A 20,937-nucleotide genomic window follows, 5' to 3' on the forward strand; every position below is an offset into this window, starting at 1 on the left:
ATAAGGTATATTTTGTACAGTATTTGGTGACACATGAAAGAAAGAGCTCTTGCAGCGTATCGGGAACTCGTATAGGACTGAAATCGATACGGAATAACATATATTGTTTTTCTGTCCTCTGCAGTATCTCTTGGTTTTGCTAGCGCATCTAAAACGCAGCACAGGAACCTGTCCCTGTCATGTGCCATGCGCGTATTCCACAGGTTTCCGCTTACCTGCGAAAAGATTTACATCGGCTAACAGACCTTTATATCAATGATCGGCTACGTGAACACAATTCCTCGCGATCTTTTATGATGGAGCAAGTTTGCCTCGGTATTACAGGGAGTGTGGTTGACACCTTCTGCTCGACTTTCACCATGGCCAACGTAGAGCCAAAGACAAGAGCAAAGTCCTATAAGCTTGCTTGGTCAGTATGCATGGCGATAACTGTACCAGTACTAATTCAGTGCTCTTGTTTAAAAAGAAAAGATTTGACTTCTTAGGTTGTTGGCGATAAATACGTTGCTTTTATTTCCCACGTTCTCTTCGCCTTGATGGGAGCTTGTTTTCATTAAAATTATGGTCCATTCCAGTCACCATGGTGTGGTGTTTCTCTCTCCTCTGGTCCTAGTTGTTTTGTTTATTTTACTGGTTCTTTTCTTTTTCACATCCTAACTAGCCCTGATTCCATTGTTATCTAAGTCAGGTAGTGTGCCTGCCATCCTCTGACATTTTATTTTTGCCTCAACGGCCCGAAACAGCCTTCTGATTACAATGTTTTATTGTATTTAATACTTACCTATTGTCACCTAGATTGAGAAAGTACCACAAAGATCAACAAAAACAAATTACAGTATTGCAGAAAGGCGCGTTAAAAAATCCACACTAGTATTTTTTTTGCAAGTATGAAGCCACGAACGCAAATGACATGCTATTTCGTATCGATTTCTATCCTATACCAGTTCCAGATACACTGCAAGAGGTCTTTCATATGCCATCACAAATGTATAAAATACAGGGTACCTTATGAAATTCAGTCATGAATACTTTGACAGCACGCATTACACCACTAATTATGGTTTCCAAAAGTTATCAAAGCGATACCCTTGACAATTCTAATTTGCATTATGCACAAGTTATTAAGACGAAAGCGTCTATATGCCGCATGCAGCGTAGAGCATGTCACGAAAATTAGGGATACAGTAAGACACGTGACGAAATGCGGCGTCAAGAGTGCAAATTATTTGTGGTAATTAGGTGAGTTGTGAATTATAGTGTATTATGTTGTAAGGAGCGCTAATAAAGACTGGTATAACTGGACATGCTTCGCTGCCGACTCCACATCCGTGGTCGCTCGTTCGCACCACAGTTGCTACAGTTGTGAAGAGGAAGAAGTGCACGCGGAACGTTCCAGTCAGTGGCATCGTGATCGCTGCGCGTGTTGGACCTGACTGTGTTTGCTGCCGCGGATCTGCCCGCTCTGAGTACCTCAATAAACCCCCATCCTACATTTGGTGGAGGTGCTGGTTTATTGCTGGTGCTGGTGGATGGGAGTTTATTGAGGTATTCAGACTGGGGCGGCAGCGAACACAGTCAGGTCACGATGCCACTAACTGGAACGTTCCCTGTGCACTTCTTCCTCTTCACACACTATTTTCTCGTGAGCATCACTGACATTGTGGCGCCATATTTGACGTCTTGCAAGATTTAGATAATGATTAGAACCGACGACTAATGACCTCAAATTTTATGCCGTTCACTGTAAGTGTGCGTTTTCACAAATAAGTACTACCCCTTTCTTTCCCTCTTCCCCCCCCCCCCCCCATCCCCGAATCACTATCACATTCACGATGGTCCACTATATTTTGTACCAGAGTACACGGGTTTGATCCCGACCGCCTGCGGCTGCGTTTCAGTGGAAGCGAAACAGGAAGACGCCCGTGTGCTCTGCGATGTCAGCGCACGTGAGAGATCCCAAGGTGATCGCAAATACTCCGTAGCCCCTCACTACGGTCCTTTTCTTTGTTTTTGCTCTTACTTTCACCGCCATGAACTGGCCGCCGTAATTGTAGAAATTCACGGTCTGGCTCCAGGTCCGTCCATAACGTACGTGAACTGTGCGCTGAAGACACCTTGGCGTTAAGCCCGTTTATAGCTCCTTGTGGCTTTTAACAGATGCCTGGTAAAGCACACGCCAACTCACGCCGCATGGCCAGCTGGGTAAGCCATTTCCACCTACGCACGTTTTCTTCTACTTCGCAGGTTCATCACGCTAGACATCATCAAAAACAATACGCAAGCTATCACGAAACTGGCACCGGACAACGTGCAGAACTACGGAATCCTCGGCATGGTGGCCCCCATCGGAACCCTGCAAACTTGGGTGACCAGATCCAAAGATATATTCGCAGTACGTCTTTTTCTGAGCTGGTAGCTTGAGCTCCATTTTGCTGCTTACCTGATGCCACGAATCTGCTTGCGTAGAGTGTGCGCAGCACTGACATCCAGTTTTAGCTGTAACAGCGCCATTTGGTATGAGGAAAATCGTTGATTGTCCCGGTTTCGTAACACCAAACATACCGCTCACCTGAACCACTGTAATCCTTGCTTGCGATAGTGCAATCCATTGTATGATGCCATGCAAAAGACTCAAAAGCATGAACGCAAGAAATTTACAGGGTTAAATTTCTTATTGCTCCGCCTTTAAGATTATGACGGGATAGTGTAGGCAACCTTACGACAAATAAAGCCTCGCTTTCCAAGAGCACTGGAATGTTGATTCTTATTCCACCTTCAAGCCTCAAATCAGCGATCCGAGTTTCCATTTCGTACAGGCTTTCTGGTATCATGTGGTCTCTTTGTGTCTCACAAACCATCGAAGAATCTTTGACCGGCTGTGCCAGCTACCAGCTAGCAATTGACAGCGTCATTATCCTGATTTTTGTTTCACAACGCTAACTCTGGATTTTCTACGAAACATGGCCTTTAAGGCTAGCGTTAAAAATGCACCGAAATAAATGTTGTTTATTGTCGAATATTTACATCGAAAATATAGCTGTAGCTCATGTATTCCTTCAAGCACTTCAATGAAATCACGCAGTAGGTATGCTTGACTGAAAACAAGAAATTTTGAGGTTTTTTTAGACTAATTAAATGATTTTTAAGTACACTCGGCGGCGGTGATTGCATAACTGGAACCATAGTTTGTTTTCTGAGGACTTGTGCAGGAATATCTGTGATATACAAAAGGGGCGATTCACACAAGTTAGGAAACTATAGGCCAGTGTCTGTACATCCATATTTTTTTTAATGTTTTAGAACAACTAATCTGCATCCGTCTTCAAAATGTTCTGCATAAACATTCCCTGATAAGTGTCTGCCAACATGGCTTTACACAAAAAAGGTCGACGGAGCATGCACTACTTGTCCAAAAAGAATGCATATTAATAAATTCTGAGTCCCAGTTTTTAACTCTTGATATTTTTGCTGATTTCCTCCGATTGCGCAAATCACAATGTTATTTTTTTTTAAACTAGAGCACTACCGCATACGCGTGCACGCTCTCAGCCTAATCAAATCTTATCTGAGTTTACGATCTGAATACGTGACGATGAATCATTTCTCTTCGCAGATTCTAATAATTTCGAATGGCATCCCTAAGGGTACTAATTTGGGGCCACTCCTGAACAATATATATACATGATATCCCTAATATTAGTAAACATGCAAAAAGGTATTATACTATATGCAGACGAAACCAACCTATATATTTTCTTCCAGTGATGTAGTGCGCTTAGCAGATACAGCAAACCGCACGCTTTTATCACAATTGCCACATGGTCATCAGCTAACTCACTAAAGATAGAGAGAAAACTAAAGCAGTGCTCTTACCTTCCTAAAGAAAAACAAGCATTTCATCGCCCCTCGTTATGCCTCAGTGGCAGTGTGCTCGAGAACGTGGACACCTTCAGCAGTACGATGACATGGGATTCCGATGTTAATAACCTTGCATTAACGCTTTCTAGATTTGTCGAAATTGCTTCGCGTAACTGGCATATTTTACTTATCAGAACTAAGATTACTTTAATCTGACGTCCTTAAGCTCCTAACATTGTAAAAAAAAAAAAGAAAATGCTTCGTGCAATTGCCAGCAGGTCTTATCATTTGCCTGATAGACATATTTACCTACATTTTGATATTGCACCTGTCAACAAATTATTGGACTAGATATATGCATGCTCTTATAAATCAATGATAAAAATGGTGATGCATTTATTTCTTAAATTGTTCCAATTACACGTCGCCACTTACCATGTGACATCATATTGTAGTGTAGGTTTGTATTACCAAAGTGCAGAACTATGGGCTTTCTGTGTTAAACTTTATTAAGCCAAAATTCATAAACAACATATTCAGTGACCAAGTGAACATTATGTCCTTGTCAGCCCTCCGAAAAAGCTTAATTCAGCAATTTATGCTACAGTAGTGTCACATTTTTGAATGTACTGTGTCACTGTGTGTTATAGCCTCTCGGTATTTCGTGTGTAATATTGGTGCCAATTATAAGATATCTTATTCGGTCAGTATTGTTCTCTAAATGCATTTTTCTTCATGTTTTACGAGTGGTTGTTTTTGCGTTGTGCCTATACTGCTAACTTGTAGGGGTGGTGAGGCCCGTCAAGCTGCGTAAATTTCACTAATGTTTTCTCACCATCCCCAGTTTGTATATACAAACTGAAATAAAAGGTTGATTGATGGAATGTTCTCTCGCAGCTCCGGCTCCTCTATTTTATCATGCTCCATGTTACACTTTCGCTGCCTTGAAAAATCGGGATGCCGATAAGAACTCTAAATGTTAGATTTCAATCAACATAACGACAAAAATAAAATATTCAATATTCACCACTGTAGCACAGTTGGTAGATGAATGCAATCGAAATTATTTATTGGAAGTTCGGATCCTAATAGCGCAATGTACTATTTTTTGTTCTAATCATTTCTGTTTCATCAACAAATTAATTTCAACACTTTTTTTTTTCATTACAACAACAAATACTTCAAGATAGACACATTCCGTTAGGATTTATTTTATTTTATATTTATACAGAATACCTACGGGCCCCCACTGGGGCATTGTTGTATGGGGGAAACAACATAAAAACAAACAGACGTAACATACAATAAATTTGACAGATGATGCAATGAGTGAAAGGAGACAAAAAAAAAGAAAGAAAAAACGCTGCAGAAACCTAATCATGTGCACGACACTCTAGAGAAAATAAAAATTTCAAAATGCACTCCTTTGACAATACAATAAATTGGGCAAACGATATAATGTACTAAGATGTAAGGATTTTGTTCATTTTGCTAATTATTGGCTTCTTTCACATGTATGTCATAACAAGCCCCGATTTCCATGCACCTGTCTGGTCAGCTCACCGAAGCAGAAATGTCCCTATAGCACTGGAGATAGCGCACAAGCTCGGCTGGTGTGCCCAGCTGCACCTGCGGCAGCTGCTATGCGGCTGTTAGTAGAAACTTGCTTCGCTTTCTTCTGCCAGGAACTCGGTATATATCAGCGGTCCCCAAGAGGAATTCATTTTTGTCGTAATCACCTATTTTATTTTAAAGCGCTCGTCCCGTCCTTTTTCTAGCAGACCAAGCGGCTAAGCTTGAAAAGGACATTTTGTACTAAAATCTAGATTTATGTCCTAAATCTACGCATCAGACACCTGCCATTAACCAATGGGCCACACTAATATTGTGTTTTCTTTTTTTCAGGAGTTCAAAAGTATGCAAGGCTCCGACCAATCAAGGAAAACTATAATAGCCATCGGCACATTCAAATACAGATCCTCATGGACTCAGTACAAAGCGATTTTCGACAAGGTCATCTCCACAGAGTGCGTTTTGAGATTCGATTTCATAGTTTACGAATAATGCAACAAATATCTTCTCTTCCCTTAACCTCTGCCCTCTGTAATTTTTGATAGTCACAAAAATGTGCTTGTTGGTGAATGGCTTTTTTTTTTAAACTACGTGAAGAGGCGAAGTTCATAACGCAGATAAGTCGAAAGCCGACACGAAACAAGATAAGAAGTCTAATCTCACAAAAGGGTAATTTGAGAAATAGGGAGGCTTCAAAATTCTCTTCGGCATTTAAGACGCAGTATTCCTGTATTTAAAAAATGCCTGGTTGTGTTTAGTTAATGAGCCTGATGGCTGGGTCAAAGCAGGTCGTCTTATTTCTCAGGCTGTCCTTCGCATAATGTGGTATTTCACAACCGTATGCTGGTGTGGTGCTTGAGGTAAAAATAGTACAAATTGAGGAATCGATGATTAAGCGAACAGAAAATTTCATGTCCGGTTACCAGAGTCCACTAGGGCAGCCGCGGAGAGTAGTCACTAGTCATGAATTGGCGGCCACGGATAAACTTGTTGAGTGGGAAGACCGAAAGCTTTTGAGGATTCCCCAAAATATAACTCCTTGAAGCGAAGCGAGTGGTTAATTATTAATTTTTCAAAAAACAGGGTCTTTAATCTTGCTGACAGATTGGCCCGCGCGTAGCGGTGACTTATTGAATTATTCTCCTTATAGTTCATAGTCAACTATGGCACTGCTATGGCGAGTTTGAGGCCCCAAAATGCAGCCACTTGCCCCAGCCATGACAGCCACGACGTCCCAGACACAATTCCGGTGGCTGCGAAATTTTTCTGGTCGTGTGCTGCGTGAACTCTGGCTTGGTGACCTCCGTTCGCCCCCTTAGCCGAGAAAGTGAAGGCTGAAGGTGTGCATAGGCGCCTGAGTGCCACAAGCGCGTGGGCAGGCCCGTTTCAACATCGTACACTTGTACTTTAGATCAGAACCTTCGATAAGACTACATCAGAGCAAATATTACTCAGAACCTTCGAGTACCGACCGACTGCGGAGCAACAGCCTTTCATGGAGAACTTTTCGTGGCTCTCCAGCGGAAGCTGTAGGCAGGAAAGGAAAGGAGCCCAGCCTTTGTCACCGTGCCGCAGCGCATATTGTTCAAGAGAACGGGTGCGATGGAGGGAAAATTAGTTGAATACAGTAAGGGGTACTATTGGGAACGGGTGAAATGTCTGTGTGCTTTACTGCCTTGCCTGCGCTGTAGATACACAAAATAATATCAAGGCGACATTGGCTTAAATGACAACGGTGGCAGCCTGTGCGACAACGGCCTATGACGATTACGACAACCCCAGTTCAGTTCGATAATCGCAGTTATATTGCCCGTGGGTATTGTAGGGATCAATACCCATCGAGGCGGTAGCTACCAGCAGTCGCGATTTGAGCTCCGGGTCCAGTTTTAAGCATAAAACCCAGACGATAAGGTAGAAAAAGGCTCGGGAAAACCGATGCGACAACCGTAAGAGTTGCCACCCGAACTTCAGCCTTATTCGTGGGTGAGGCACAGAACCTCAGGGTTTTTTTTGTTTGTTTCTGGTGTTTCAGAAGGAGATAGGAGGTGGAGCGCCATTTTTATTCAGTGGTACCTTCAGTGGTTAACTATAGCTGAAAAATGTTTGTAATGGAGCGAATAGTGACGAAATGTCTTAACTACGTCTTACCCGCTTTGCCTAGCTTCCATTTAGGTTTTTTCTGCTGCCTTGAAAGACAAAGCTTGGTTATGTCCCAAATATTGCTACCATAGGGGGATCGCAATTGATTTATTATATAATTCGTTGCTGTCACCGAAATGTATTCGCAAAAGTCATATTTTGTTTTATAGCTACTCCCGCTAGCGTCATTTTTAAGGACCTGCGGTGTCTCATAAATAAATAAATATTACGTTGCTTGAATGCGTATTTCAACTAATTATTTCACACTTTTTTTAATTTACAGCTACAAAGTGGACACAGTGATTGTTGTAACATCCTTCAACATCCAAGAGGAGTCCGACAGGTGCACGGTTGTCCCACCGGCCGCCTTAAAATCTACGGATGCAAACTACCCCTCGTTTGTGAGTGTTGTTCTAAAAGCTTTGGCTAATAGCTAGCTCCCAAATAAAAGACCTTCTTAGCCCTCGCGTTAAAGAATATTTCAGTCTCTATTGGCCCAATCCACTTGCGTCAAAATTCGAACGAACCCTATCTTATACAAAATTGCAGTATAAGTACGAAAACAGTTCAAGAGTCTCTATAAGCATCAGGAAGCTTACGCGTGGAACGGTTGAGGCTAAATGATTCTTTTTGTTGTGCTTGAAAAAAAGAAATCGATTCAGTCCACACGCATGTTCCTTGTTGACTGCGTAATCATAGGCATTTGGAGAGTCTTCACGGTTCTAAAAGAGGCTCTGTATAAATAGTTTCTCTCAATCGAACCTAGTGTCAGGTGAGAATATTTTCGAAATAAAAGAAAGCCGCTGCTGCAGGAAGGAACGAGGATTTTAGCAATTTGGCTCAAAAGTTATTACAGAAATATTTTGGAATTTCGGAGATGTTACCACCATGGTCGAGGAGTCTCCTGCAGCCTCATAGTTAAGATAGTGGGTTGGTGCGATGAGGGAGAGCGCACCGAAGCTACTATCCCGCTCCCCCTCTTCTTTGTCAATTTTAACTTTTCTTTCTTTTTTTTTTTAGTGGCGGACGCTTCCAGGTTCTTGTTGTTTCGATGACAAAAAAAAAACAACAAAAGGTATTCAGTGGGTCCGCAGTGAAGGGATGGGACCTGGCAAGATGTAATGTCAGGCCGTAGAGCGGAGCCCGCGCGGACCTATAGAAGTTTCAAAGTTTAGAGTGAGGGAGCCCAATGAGACGCGTTCCGCGCACGTTGGACCCTTCTTGGGCGGGGGTTCCGAGAAGTTGCGAAGACCGCTGTGGGTACACGTGCGAACGGCGCTTGTCGGGGAGAAAGAAAGGGGTACCGACAGGGATGGGTGCCGGCTTCTGTCCAAAAGGTATGCGTCCCTTGGTTGCCGCTGTGACGCCACGCGCAGCCTTGCACCTTTTGGCTAAGTCGTTCCTGATCCATGTGAGCGACGGCATCGGAGGTTTGCCGGAAAAAACGCTGCGGAAGTACGATGACAAGCGCGCGCTCGAGAGCGGTTAAAACACTTGTTCCTCGCTTTGCTTATCACCAGTGAGGCCCAGGTGCCATCCTCTATGTATCAATTGTGAACGTGGCGGCTGTGTGGGGTTTTCACATGTTTTCCGCCTCTGTATTTGATAGTGTCTGAGTGCCATCCTGGGGGAAAGCGCGTATGACCTTGCGTGGGGCATGCGATGCATGCGGTGCTGTCGAGGGAAGCCATCTCGTGGGCACCGATGTGTTATTGGCTCATCTGAATTTTAGTTGTCGTTCTTATTGGTTTCATGAATTTCCTTTTCTGATGAACTGAACCCTGTGACTGTGGACTTTGAAAAAGTTTCAAACATGTGTTTTGGTGCAAAATGTGTACTGAGTTTCCTGAATGGCGGACTGGTGGCCTGACTAGTGAGCTCTGGTGAGGCAAAAGATCGTGAGAAGATAGTGGCGCTAGTACCCCTCTTGCCTTGTGTAACCTATCAGTTTGGACTGCGTAATAAAGTGCCCCTTTGTGTCCAAATAGTTGTCCAGTTCGTTTCCTGCTACGTGTCACCGGATCAACGATCCTTGAACGCCATCACGAACAACAATCAACACCATCAATCCCATAATCTGTCAATAAGTCACATCAAGAGCATTTTTAACTGCCAAATAGGAAAGGCGCCAGTGGTGTTCAGTGGTGGTGGTGAAGTGGAACATACCAAGATGTTGGGCCTCCATGTACATTCTTCAGGAAAAGGCACAATTTGGCTATCAGATGTGTCCGCGTAATGTCGCTCAGTATAAAAGGAAATCGTCAGGTTGCACAAAAAGAATTCCTAGGTTATTTCCTTACTGAAGTAGAAAATGACTTCAGCATATTTTACACAAATAGAAACTATAGGTTCCAAGCAGACTAAATTGTCCTTGTAACACATAAAAGTCTAAACAGTATAGGTTTCTCAAACTGTCTACCCGTTCATAGTCAACGACATTGGGATGTCAGGTAGGGCTGCAGCGGGTCTGAAATTAGGTTTAAGGGTCACATAATTAGTGCTAATGTGAAACGAGGTGATAAGGGCGGTGGTTTGACTGTTCCAGCTTTCTACGGAGCTGCACATGTCATTTTTTCCGTTATGGCTTTCCTTTCCACTTGAATCCATTGGAGTGACATAATCAGCTGTAATTCAAGTGAATTAGCACTTATCACTCGTCCTGCACCAAACACAAAGCAATATTGGCTGCGCAGTGACTGCAGTCATTGCTTAACTGGTCGCATTGTGCACGTTAACACGTGGGGGAAATGCGATTCAAAACCGAATGCCATGGTAAAGGTAGTTTGGTAGACTCTTCAGGTCTTCCATAGCGTGGTGCAGGAAATATTGAAAACAGAGAAATTCGAGGAAAGATGACCTGAAGTCTGTGAAGCTGATTTCTACACACCGTACTGCAATGCGATCAGCGTTTGCTAAACGCAGCAGCAGACTAGCTCAAGAACTATAGAGGAGGTGAACTTGAGTAGGAACCCCCATCAAAAGCCAGTCTTTTGACTATTTGGGCAAAGTGACCTCGGATAACCTGCAACAGCTTTGTTCAGAACTGTACAAAGGAGACAAACCGCAGGTCAAAATGCATGTAACATTTTATAATAGTACAATGCGTGAAATCGAACTAAACGAACTTTTATGTACATAATTTTCGCGTCGATATTTTGGGTCCTCGTTTCGCAACAAAGCCCTTCAAAATCGGATAACAAAACCTTATTATTTTTATTAAATATTTCTAATCTTCAAGGTCTATAACGTACATACAATGTCGACCACTGCTGTACTACCCCTCTGTACCGCGTGGAATTGAGGTATCTCTCATTTCGTGTAATATACACTTCTGTATAAACAGTAAAAGAAAAGATCACCCAGTGTATTGACTGCTCACATATTACCATTCTTTATTACGAAGAGCACTACTGTAAAATCGTTAGTATTAATGAACTATGGGGCCAGGCGGACAGAAACCGTGACAAAAGCTGTCATCTTAAAGTCAGAGGCAATCTAAAATTTTAATTATCGCTGCATTCACTGCCGTTAGCACGCATGTTTACATTTCAACATAACAGAGGGACGCAGGCAGAAAAGGACACAGGAATGCGCTCAAAGCGGAATTCGAGGACTTTTATTTCATCCAATTTTATGGCGTTCTGAGATATGCTCGCCTAATTGTTCAGCCCGCGCCCTCTATGAAGGTGAAACCACGGGAAAGAGCAAGAATCGTCTACCTTACATGCATGCAACGAGGATAACTTTTTGTTCTTAGCCAGATGCCAATCGTGTGAAAAAACAACCATCTTCCTCCTCCACCCAGTGATTTTTTTGTATTCAAGAGCTAAGAAACGTTTATCAGCGTTTCCTGCCTTCCCAGGTTCTTGTCATGTTCAGTATACGCAACAGCTACATCAAGCCTAATACTACAACATCGAATGCGCACAGTCAACTTTTCACGTTCAGACGTACGCACCGGTACGTCTACCGGCACACTATTTCCTTCTAAAAATTTTCACGCGTTGCGAGCCGGTAGTAGACGGCAGTGCCCTTTCACTTCGACATTATTTTCTTATCTCCAGTGCAAGAGGCATGATTTTATTTGCAACAAAAAAGCGTGCTCTGTTTACTTATGTCCGTACCTGTATCTGTGGACACAGGTGCATTATTATATTTGGATGAAATCACAACTCATTCAACTGCTACTGCATACGGGTTTAAAATGTAACTATAAAAAGTTGAAAACTTCTGGAAATTGTTTAGTTCACGGTGACAATTTTTCTCAGTTTGTATCCGCCTGGCTATAAAACCCATTACGCACGTGTACTACATTTTAGTACATAAAAACAGTCAAATAGTTAACTCCCTACATGTACTTAAGTCATAAAGGGTAGGTTCTAGATAGGACGAATTCTAAGCCAGGTGGCAAGAAACTGCTTTGACCAAATGATTAGCGCCTCAAAGGTCAACCCACTCTGCCTTAAAAAGCAAATTTCGAGGGTCCTGAGCATTAGGCAGCCCCACACAATGGACTTCGTGTAGTCTTACACAGTTGGGTGTAACTTTCATGAGTAGTAGGTGGTGAGCATCGATCTTATCGCACTGTAGATTATGCTTCAGACGTCTACAGCACAATGGAGCGAAACATGCTCTTGAAGGCTGCCGTAGTAAAATGCAGATGCGGGAGATTCGCGACCTCATTAATCCTTTTTATTTTTCTCCGCACGCAGGACAGGCATAAAGAGTTGGTAAAGAAAAGCTACCCTTTCCCGGACAGATCTATCATCGTCGGTGTATCCCTGGAGTTTGCCGGCTTGGAATACACGGAGAGCTCAGCGATTGATTTGCGAAATTACATTCTCTACTCTAGATGCTTGAATACTGTACTTGTTTCCCGGAACGTGGTAAGATCGCCTGCGCCTTCTTTAGCATTTTATAATTGTCAGCTGTCTAACTGTTCGCTATAGCACGTTCTGCCTCTCAAGCGATGCCTACAACATCAATCGTAGTGACGACAGTAGTTGAGAATACATTTAAAAATTAAATTCAAATAATCAATATTTAAAAATTATGATAGTGAAACGAAGAGAGTGTTCTATACAGATTTTTTTTTCATTCTGCTCTTTCCCGCACTGCAGTGACTTCGTGCACACATTTGTTCCTGAACGTCGTGCATTTATTCGCGCAACAAAGTAGTTAATAACGTTAATAGGTCAAGCCTGTAAATCTGCGGGCAAGAAACGGAAAAATCTGCATACTGAAAAGTTTGCGCGTGGCCACAAGGACAAGTGACGCACAAACTTTTCAGTATTCATTCAACCAACGCGCCCAACTTTCTGCACTCCTAAGGAAAAATCTGTCTCCGCGATCACTTCTGTGAAACAACTCAATGAATTGATTCTGTTGTGCATTAAACCAGTTAGAAAGTAAACAAAAATGTACGTCATTTATCCCGTTATGCCCTAGCAAGTGAAGGCGTCTTATATATGCGTCGTGGCAAACAAACATTTCTTGTGGTGCGCAAGACAGTTGCCAGCTCTATATAGCTGGTTTCCGTGACTTACCGCAAATGTCGAATGTTTTAACCCTTGGCTAGGGTCAGCTTAGACACCCTGTATATATATAAGGACGCGGGATCGAATCCCGGCAGCGGCGGCTCTTTTTCGATGGAGGCGAAAAGTAAGATGCTCGTGTGCTGTGCGATGTTAGCGCACCTTAAAGAACGCCAGATGGTCGAATTCAGGAGCCCTCCACTACGGCGTCTCTCATAGCCTGAGCTGCTTTAGGACGTGAAACCCCATAAACCAAACCACACATATCGTATGAAAAAAATTGGTCCTCCGGTCGAAACGTCGAGTCAAATAATAGTGTGTGTGTGTGGGGGGGGGGGGGGGGGGGGGGTGCTGGACATCAGATCCAGACCTTTCGAGTATAGCCCTGTTATCAAAATATGCTTATGATTCTCATTTTTCCGTGACCAGGCCAGATATACAGATTGACTATCGCGCATCAGTAGTCAAAGTTGGGACACTTGAATGGCCTCAGAATTAGTGGGACCGCAGTGACGCTAGAACATTTAAGCCCTTGAATGTGCTTCGGACTATACAATCTTCCAAGTATTTTTTTTTTTCAGATTGAAATTATCAGTACGAAAGTGAACAATGTTTTACTACGTGAAACTTCGAAGCGTTACAACTAACCTGACTCACAAGTATCTTGCAAAACAGTATGTTCGTGCGTGCTTTCGCTGCTAATTTAATCTGTGAATGAAAAGGTGGTTGTACATTCCACTGAGAAAAACAGAGGTGTATCTTACCAATTACTGTAAGATTTGCTTAAAAAATACATCACCGCTACGCACGTAATACAGTGGCATTTGTTGTGCTCCTGCAGCCTTGATTTGACGACAGAGGTGAGAATTCATATATATGCACGCTACTTGTGAGATGAAGTGTAATCATGGTGCTCGAATGACAGGATTGTTGCAAAACAGACTTTCGAGGTATACAAAAAAAAAAATAAAGAAACGCTTGAATTCCAACGGACATGAAAAAAAAAAAACATGCGCTTCAGCCCCTTCCTGGCCTTTGCCGCGTTCCCAAGTTACCTCTGTGACAATAGCAATAACAAGACTCAAACTGTCAAAGTAAGGAGCTCTTATGAGTCTCCAAGTGCTTGTTTGTTGTTCACAACGGCAACTAGATAGCTCAGTGTAAAGGATACTTTTTCGAGACTGCCGCCCTCAACACTGGCCCTGCAATACTAGGGAGCATTTGTCTATCTTTAAATTATACCGCAACTACGTGTGCCTAATTTGCACCAACTGCTCGTGCGCATACGGTCTCGGGGAACATAACGTATTTGCTGTTTACATTTGGCTGTGCAACACAGAGCTACACTAAAGCTCGTTAGCGGCTTATAATGCTTGGTGGGGTTTCCTGTTATGTCATGTTACGTGACGGGCATCTGACTTCCTCCTTCGCAGCCCTGCAGCGTGGAAGCTGCCAAGAGGAGGGAGTTACCGGATTCCACAAACATCGCAGTCGTCTCCGACGTTGAAGGAAAATACGTGTTGTGGGAGAGCAGGAAAACCGCCGCTGAAAAGGTAAGAGCATTCAAGCAGGCTGAGAATGGACGTGCATAGTAATGTGAGGATGAACAATATTAGTGTTTGTTGCCTACATGGAGGTGACAATATCGGCGTCATGAAGAAAGCAAATGAACCACTCGCCAGCGAATAACACTCTCAGCATGAATCAAGATTCAGTGAACAAAGTTAAGGACTACTTCGCCCTAACCGTGGAATACGTGCCAGATATCGCTTTTTGATATCTGCATACATTATGTCAGAAGATTTGGACAACCCTGCAGTGGCCACAGGATTGGAGGAGGTCAGTTTACATCCCCATTCCAAAGAAAGGCAGTGCCAAAGATTGTTCCAACTACCGCACGATCGCGCTTATTTCGCATGCTAGCAAGGTGATGTTGAAAATCCTCCAAAGTAGGCTGCAGCAGTATGTGGATCGGGAGCTTCCGGACGTGCAAGCTGGGTTTCGCAAGGGCAGACGAACTAGAGACCAAATTGCTAACCTTCGCTGGATCATGGAAAAAGCAAGAGAGTTCCAGAAACCCATCTACTTCTGCTTTATTGATTATGCGAAAGCGTTTGACTACGTAGATCACAGCAGATTGTGGCAAGCTCTCCAAGAGATGGGAGCTCCAATTCACCTCATCTGTCTCCTCAGGAACCTGTATGAAGGGCAAGAGGCCACAGTCAGAACTGGGCATGGCCTTACTGATTGGTTTCCGATCGAGAAAGGAGTGAGGCAAGGCTGCATACTGTCGCCCTGCCTATTTAACCTATATGCAGAGTGCATCATGAGGAAGGCCGGTCTGGACGAGTCTTCAGCTGGAGTGAAGATTGCTGGAAAACGTATCAACAACCTTAGATATGCGGATGATACCACTTTAATGGCAGAAAGTGAAGTGGAACTCAAGAGACTTCTGATGGGCGTACAAGAAGAGAGTGAGAAGTTTGGGCTTAAACTAAACATTAAAAAGACAAAGATCATGGCGTCTTGCCCTATCAAGTCCTGGAGCATCAATGGACAAGAAGTGGAAGCTGTGACAGATTTTCTGTTCTTGGGCTCCAAGATTACCTCGGAAGGAGACTGCAGCCATGAAATTAGGAGACGCCTGCTTCTGGGAAAGAGAGCAATGGTTAGCCTTGACCGCCTAGTAAAGAGCAGAGGCATTAGTCTGCCAACCAAGATCCGTATAACACGTGCTATGGTCTTTCCAGTTGTGATGTATGGATGCGAGAGTTGGACTGTGAAAAAGGCTGACCGCCGAAGAATTGACGCGTTTGAATTGTGGTGCTGGCGAAGACTCTTGAGAGTTCCTTGGACTGCCAGAAGATCAAATCAGTCGATATTGTCGACCATAAACCCTGATTGCTCATTGGAGGGTCAAATTCTAAAGTTAAATCTCAGCTACTTTGGTTATCTGATGAGAAGAGAGGAGTCGCTGGAGAAAGATTTGATGTTGGGAAAGGTTGAGGGTCGCCGGAGAAGGGGTAGGCAGCGAACGCGATGGTTAGATGGCATCCTCGAGGCACTGCAGATGAAGTTATGTGACGTTAGGAAGATAGTGAGAGACCGGAGAGCGTGGCGTGACATGGTCCATAGGGTCACAAAGAGTCGGACACGACTGAACGACTGAACTGAACTGACAGAAGAGCCCAGGGCGGCTTTATAGTGCAAACGTTCCCTTCTAAAAATATAAAATATGTTATGAAGTAATCTTGACTGTACAGTTGATATGATTTCAATGCAATACTGTTAAAGGCCCCGTTCCTCAGAAAATGTGAACTGAGTTGTCAGCTCCGGCATTTCCCCGTCCTGAGCGAAGTCAATCACGGCTTGTCTCTGGTTGGTGGTTTTTCGCTGGTAATATGGCTAAGCACTGATTGGTAGGCGGGATGTGTGACATTAACAGAGAATATGGTACTGCAGGAGCTGCCAACTGAGGCTTCCCCTTTGGAAGAAAAGGAAGTGTCATTGTTTAATATATGTGTAAGACAGAACGCTGGCACCTGGTAATAAAAGGGAGCTCAACTGTCCCAAAGAAATAACACCGTATGAGAGAATGAACGAAACAGAGATAGGCAAGGCGATTAACCGATGGGGTGTTCCTGTTGGCTCCCCTCGCACTGGTGGAAATGGAAGAGGGGTTTATAAGAAAAAGAGAGAAGTGCAGTCTGAAAGTAACACGGCGCAGCAGCAGTGTTCTTACAGTTGTGATGGCTGCCGCCTTCCACGGCCTCAACACAACTCTGCATCCTCCCTTCAACGTCAAAGACAGGACATTCGCACTGCGCAAGATGTTCCACTTCAAGCAATGCTTACTGATAAACACACGGGGGGTATCCACAGGGAGAGAGTGGTTCTCAAGCAGGCACAGTGATAGGGCTTCTTTAAGCGGGTTTCTATATCAATGTCGGATGGTCCTTCACATAAGGGCGCAAGGTTGTGGCTGTAAACTAATGAGGATCTCTGAGATAACAGAGGAACAAATTGAGAAATTAGCGATTGTTCGAAACATAAAGGGCATGCATGCGTGAACAAAGGTGCGAATGAGAAGCGTTCACACTGTCTCGCGCAAAGCTTAGGTGTTTAAGCATATATATATATTGTTAATTTTCTTTAGCATTTCAGATTTTTTGGAGCATCCATGCCGGTGTGCTGCAGGATGCATAGGCAGTTTTATACGGCGTCGCATGTGGTGACCATAGAGAGGCAAGGCGAGTATAGCACACCGTTGTACAGGCCCTGAGGGAAGCGCATAAAATTACGTGAAGCTTATTAGCACGGAATATCTCCTCATGAGCACATATTGTGCTTTGAACTAGCAAAGATTCCATAGGATATCCGGCGGGAAAACACTATTGCTGTGATAAAGGCTGCTACTGAATATGAATAGGGCACTGGCGAACACAATTGATAACATCACGATGACGTTATATCCACAGGTCATCTTACGGCTGGCTTCTAGTTTCAACAAGATATCTTCAAAGATTCGGCATTGTCAGCGCTGTGAGCAAGACATCAAGGTCATGGCTCTGGCAGGTGGAAGTCGGCGGGTGGCACGGTCACCGATTGGGCGGTGGATTGTGTGACGTAACTACATCAGAGCTGTCATTAATTAGGAAAACACTGCCCACTCGGGTTGTTCATTTGAGGTGGCGTGGATTGCGGGTTAGGCACACTTATCTACATCACGTAGATACATTCGCGCGGCTCATTTAAATCGGGTATATCTGTGCCATGCGATCTCTTGCGACCGCTAGCGGAATGACGTGTTAGCTTAGGTTTGGTTTGGTTTGGTTTGGTTTGTGGGGTTTAACGTCCCAAAGCAACTCAGGCTATGAGAGACGCCGTAGTGGAGGACTCCGGAAATTTCGACCACCTGGGGTTCTTTAACGTGCACTGACAACGCACAGCACACGGGCGCCTTGCTTTTCGCAGCTGATGGTACGCTAATTAGCACATGTGAGATATTAGAGGCATACATTAAGTATACGTTAGTAAGCGAGCACAGGCTACATGTACGCCAACGAGGATCCACAAAGAGAGCATTCAAGCGGGAGAAGTAAACGCTGTCACATTATACTTTTAGAAGCGGAGATTAAGTGTGCCCCATACGTTTTTGCTATTTTTCTTCCAATGGCTATCTGACCTATATTAGTACCACAGGACGCGATCTAAAAGCTAAACTTCTATAAGCCTCACAAGTTAGATTCTTTCTCTCAATGTGTTCATAAAGTCTTCTTACAATTTTCCACATTTGCCTTGCCGTTGTTTATAAACTCAACCCACTGGATTTCAATGCAAAGTTTAGTTCCTCCTCTTCTTCTTTTGTTTACACCACTTTCATTGCTGACCGACGCGATGATATTTCAAACTTAAGCATTTGTCATAACGTACATTTAACCATGCCCCCCACCCCTTTTTTTTTCTTACCACGAGATATAATCGTCTGTAACGTCTCCCTGTTCGTATTACTACAGCCACTGATCATGGTCAATTTTCACAATGATGCCGCCCGTTAATGGCTTGGTTTGTGGGTTTTAACGTCCCAAAGCGACTCAGTCTATGAGAGACGCCTTATGAAGGACTCTAGAAGTTTCGACCCCTTAGGGTTCTTTAACGTGCACTGACATCGCACAGCACACGGGCGCCTTGCTTTTCGCCTCCATCATTGTTCTTGCTGTTATCTAACAAATCATTTGCGCCTTTTTTTGCCTTGTAGTTTTGTTAAGTGGATCCACGATGTATTTGTTTAATGCTGCTGTTTTCTTGAAGTTACACAGCTAGTATTATTTTTACTCTGTGGTTATTGGCTTGGGGTGCTGTTATTTTTTTTTCTCTTGGTGACGTTAGCGCAAAACAAAGACCTAAGGTAGTGCTAAAGCAAGGTAAGGTGCCAAGGTAAGATAGGCTCATCACGAGCGCTATTACGCAACTAAAGCTTTAATGAAAGACGCAGAATATATACTTAACTATTAAATAGTACAACAAAAGAAACAAACATGACAACTTCAAGAAAAGCATAGGGCAAGTTTAACTGGATAGCGGTGCTGAAGAACTTAAGATATGGTACAAAAAGCAGGAAATTTCATTGTCGCAATCACGGAATTCCAGAAACCAAAAACCAAAGGAAGAGAAGGGATGGAAGAAATAAGTTCCACGTGTGGTGTTGATACACCTGTTCTTTTGGTGATAAAGACATCGATAGTGCGCTCATACAAGTTGCCCTGAAATGCAAAAAGCCTCGGTGATTCCGCGCTGAAATTATTCCTTATGGGTTAATAACATTTCAGCTCGCTGATAAAGGGGCTTCAATTTTTCCTTACACTCCTACTTACAATCCAGCTTACAAGCTTTACATCCCCGGCAGTCGTCAACCAAAAGTAAAACTTCGACATTGAGAGCAATTTTTCAAGTTATTTTAGTCGTACATTTACAGAACGCCCATGCACTCTCTTTTTTCTGTTTTTTTTTGCACTAACTTAATTATGAATCATATATTCAACTTGCCCAACTTGCCATTTTACTATTGTTTTTTTTCGTCTACGCTCCATTGTGCGTTATAACCAATTATTATTACACTTGAAAAGTAACATGGTGTTTTTTTTTCATTTGTTTTCTTATTGACATTGTGGAGTATCTATTCTTGTTAAACTGCCTGTAACCTACCTTTTGCGATATACCGTCAGCTGTTAGGGCTTTTTGGGCATTTCATATAAATAACATTAATATTAAAATGCTTACCCATTTGCAGGTGAACTTCACCAAGGCAATCCCACCGTGGCACAAGTTCGCGTGGCTCGTGTACGATGTGCACATGGCTGACCTACGCCGCACATGCCACAATTTATCCCCGTTCGAAATGCTTTTCGAGCTTAAGAGAGATTTTCGCTTTCCTTGAGAGTAAAACATCACGAAGAACACGTCGGGAGCTTTGTCAATTGCGTCTTCTTCACGATGCCAGAACACCTCGAGCTTCTGACCAAGTACTACGAACCCCCCCCCCCCCCCCCCCCCCCCCTCCACCCTATCTTCCCTCCAAACACATACAGCGCGTTGCACAATTAGAGGCGCGATGTAGAATGCTTCTCCCAGCTAAATCGCGGAATCCTCGCAGTTCAAATTTTGCACAGAAAGGGCATTTTGTCGCTAGTATTTTTTAATACCAAATTTGTTCGGGGAACTTGCCAGATTCGATCAAAAGAAGTCAGATGTTCCCATCTTATGCGGCGGCGACAACGCCAGACGAGCCACTGCCCCAACAATGGTACTGGTGGCGCCACCTCATGCTGCTTACAACAACTCAAACCTTCTGCCAAAACATTCGACCGCTCTTTTTCTGCTACAGAGTTGTTGTAAGCAGCATGAGGTGGCGCCACCAGTACCATCGCTGGTGCAGTGGCTCGTCTGGCGTCGTCGCCTCCGCATAAGATAGAAACATCTGAGTGCTTTTGATCGAATCAGGCAAGTTCCCCGAACAAATTTGGTATTAAAAAATACTAGCGACAAAATGCCCTTTCTGTGCAAAATTTGAACTGCGAGGATTCCGCGGTTTAGCTGGGAGAAGCATTCTACATCGCGCCTCTAATTGTGCAACACCCTATACATGCACGTACGCATGCATACAGACACACGCGAACTCAGAACTCCTATATACGCGAGCTTGCACACTACAAGTACAGTCACTTTAAGAAACCAACTAATTTGGAGCGCTCACATATCCGATATTTGCTCGGCTTACTTCACGATATATTGCTTATTAATACGTAAATTAAAGAACACTTCTAGCACTATAAAA

Source organism: Amblyomma maculatum, chromosome 10, assembly GCF_055883805.1.
Source record: "Amblyomma maculatum isolate TAMU_Amacu chromosome 10, ASM5588380v1, whole genome shotgun sequence".
Classification (NCBI taxonomy): domain Eukaryota; kingdom Metazoa; phylum Arthropoda; class Arachnida; order Ixodida; family Ixodidae; genus Amblyomma; species Amblyomma maculatum.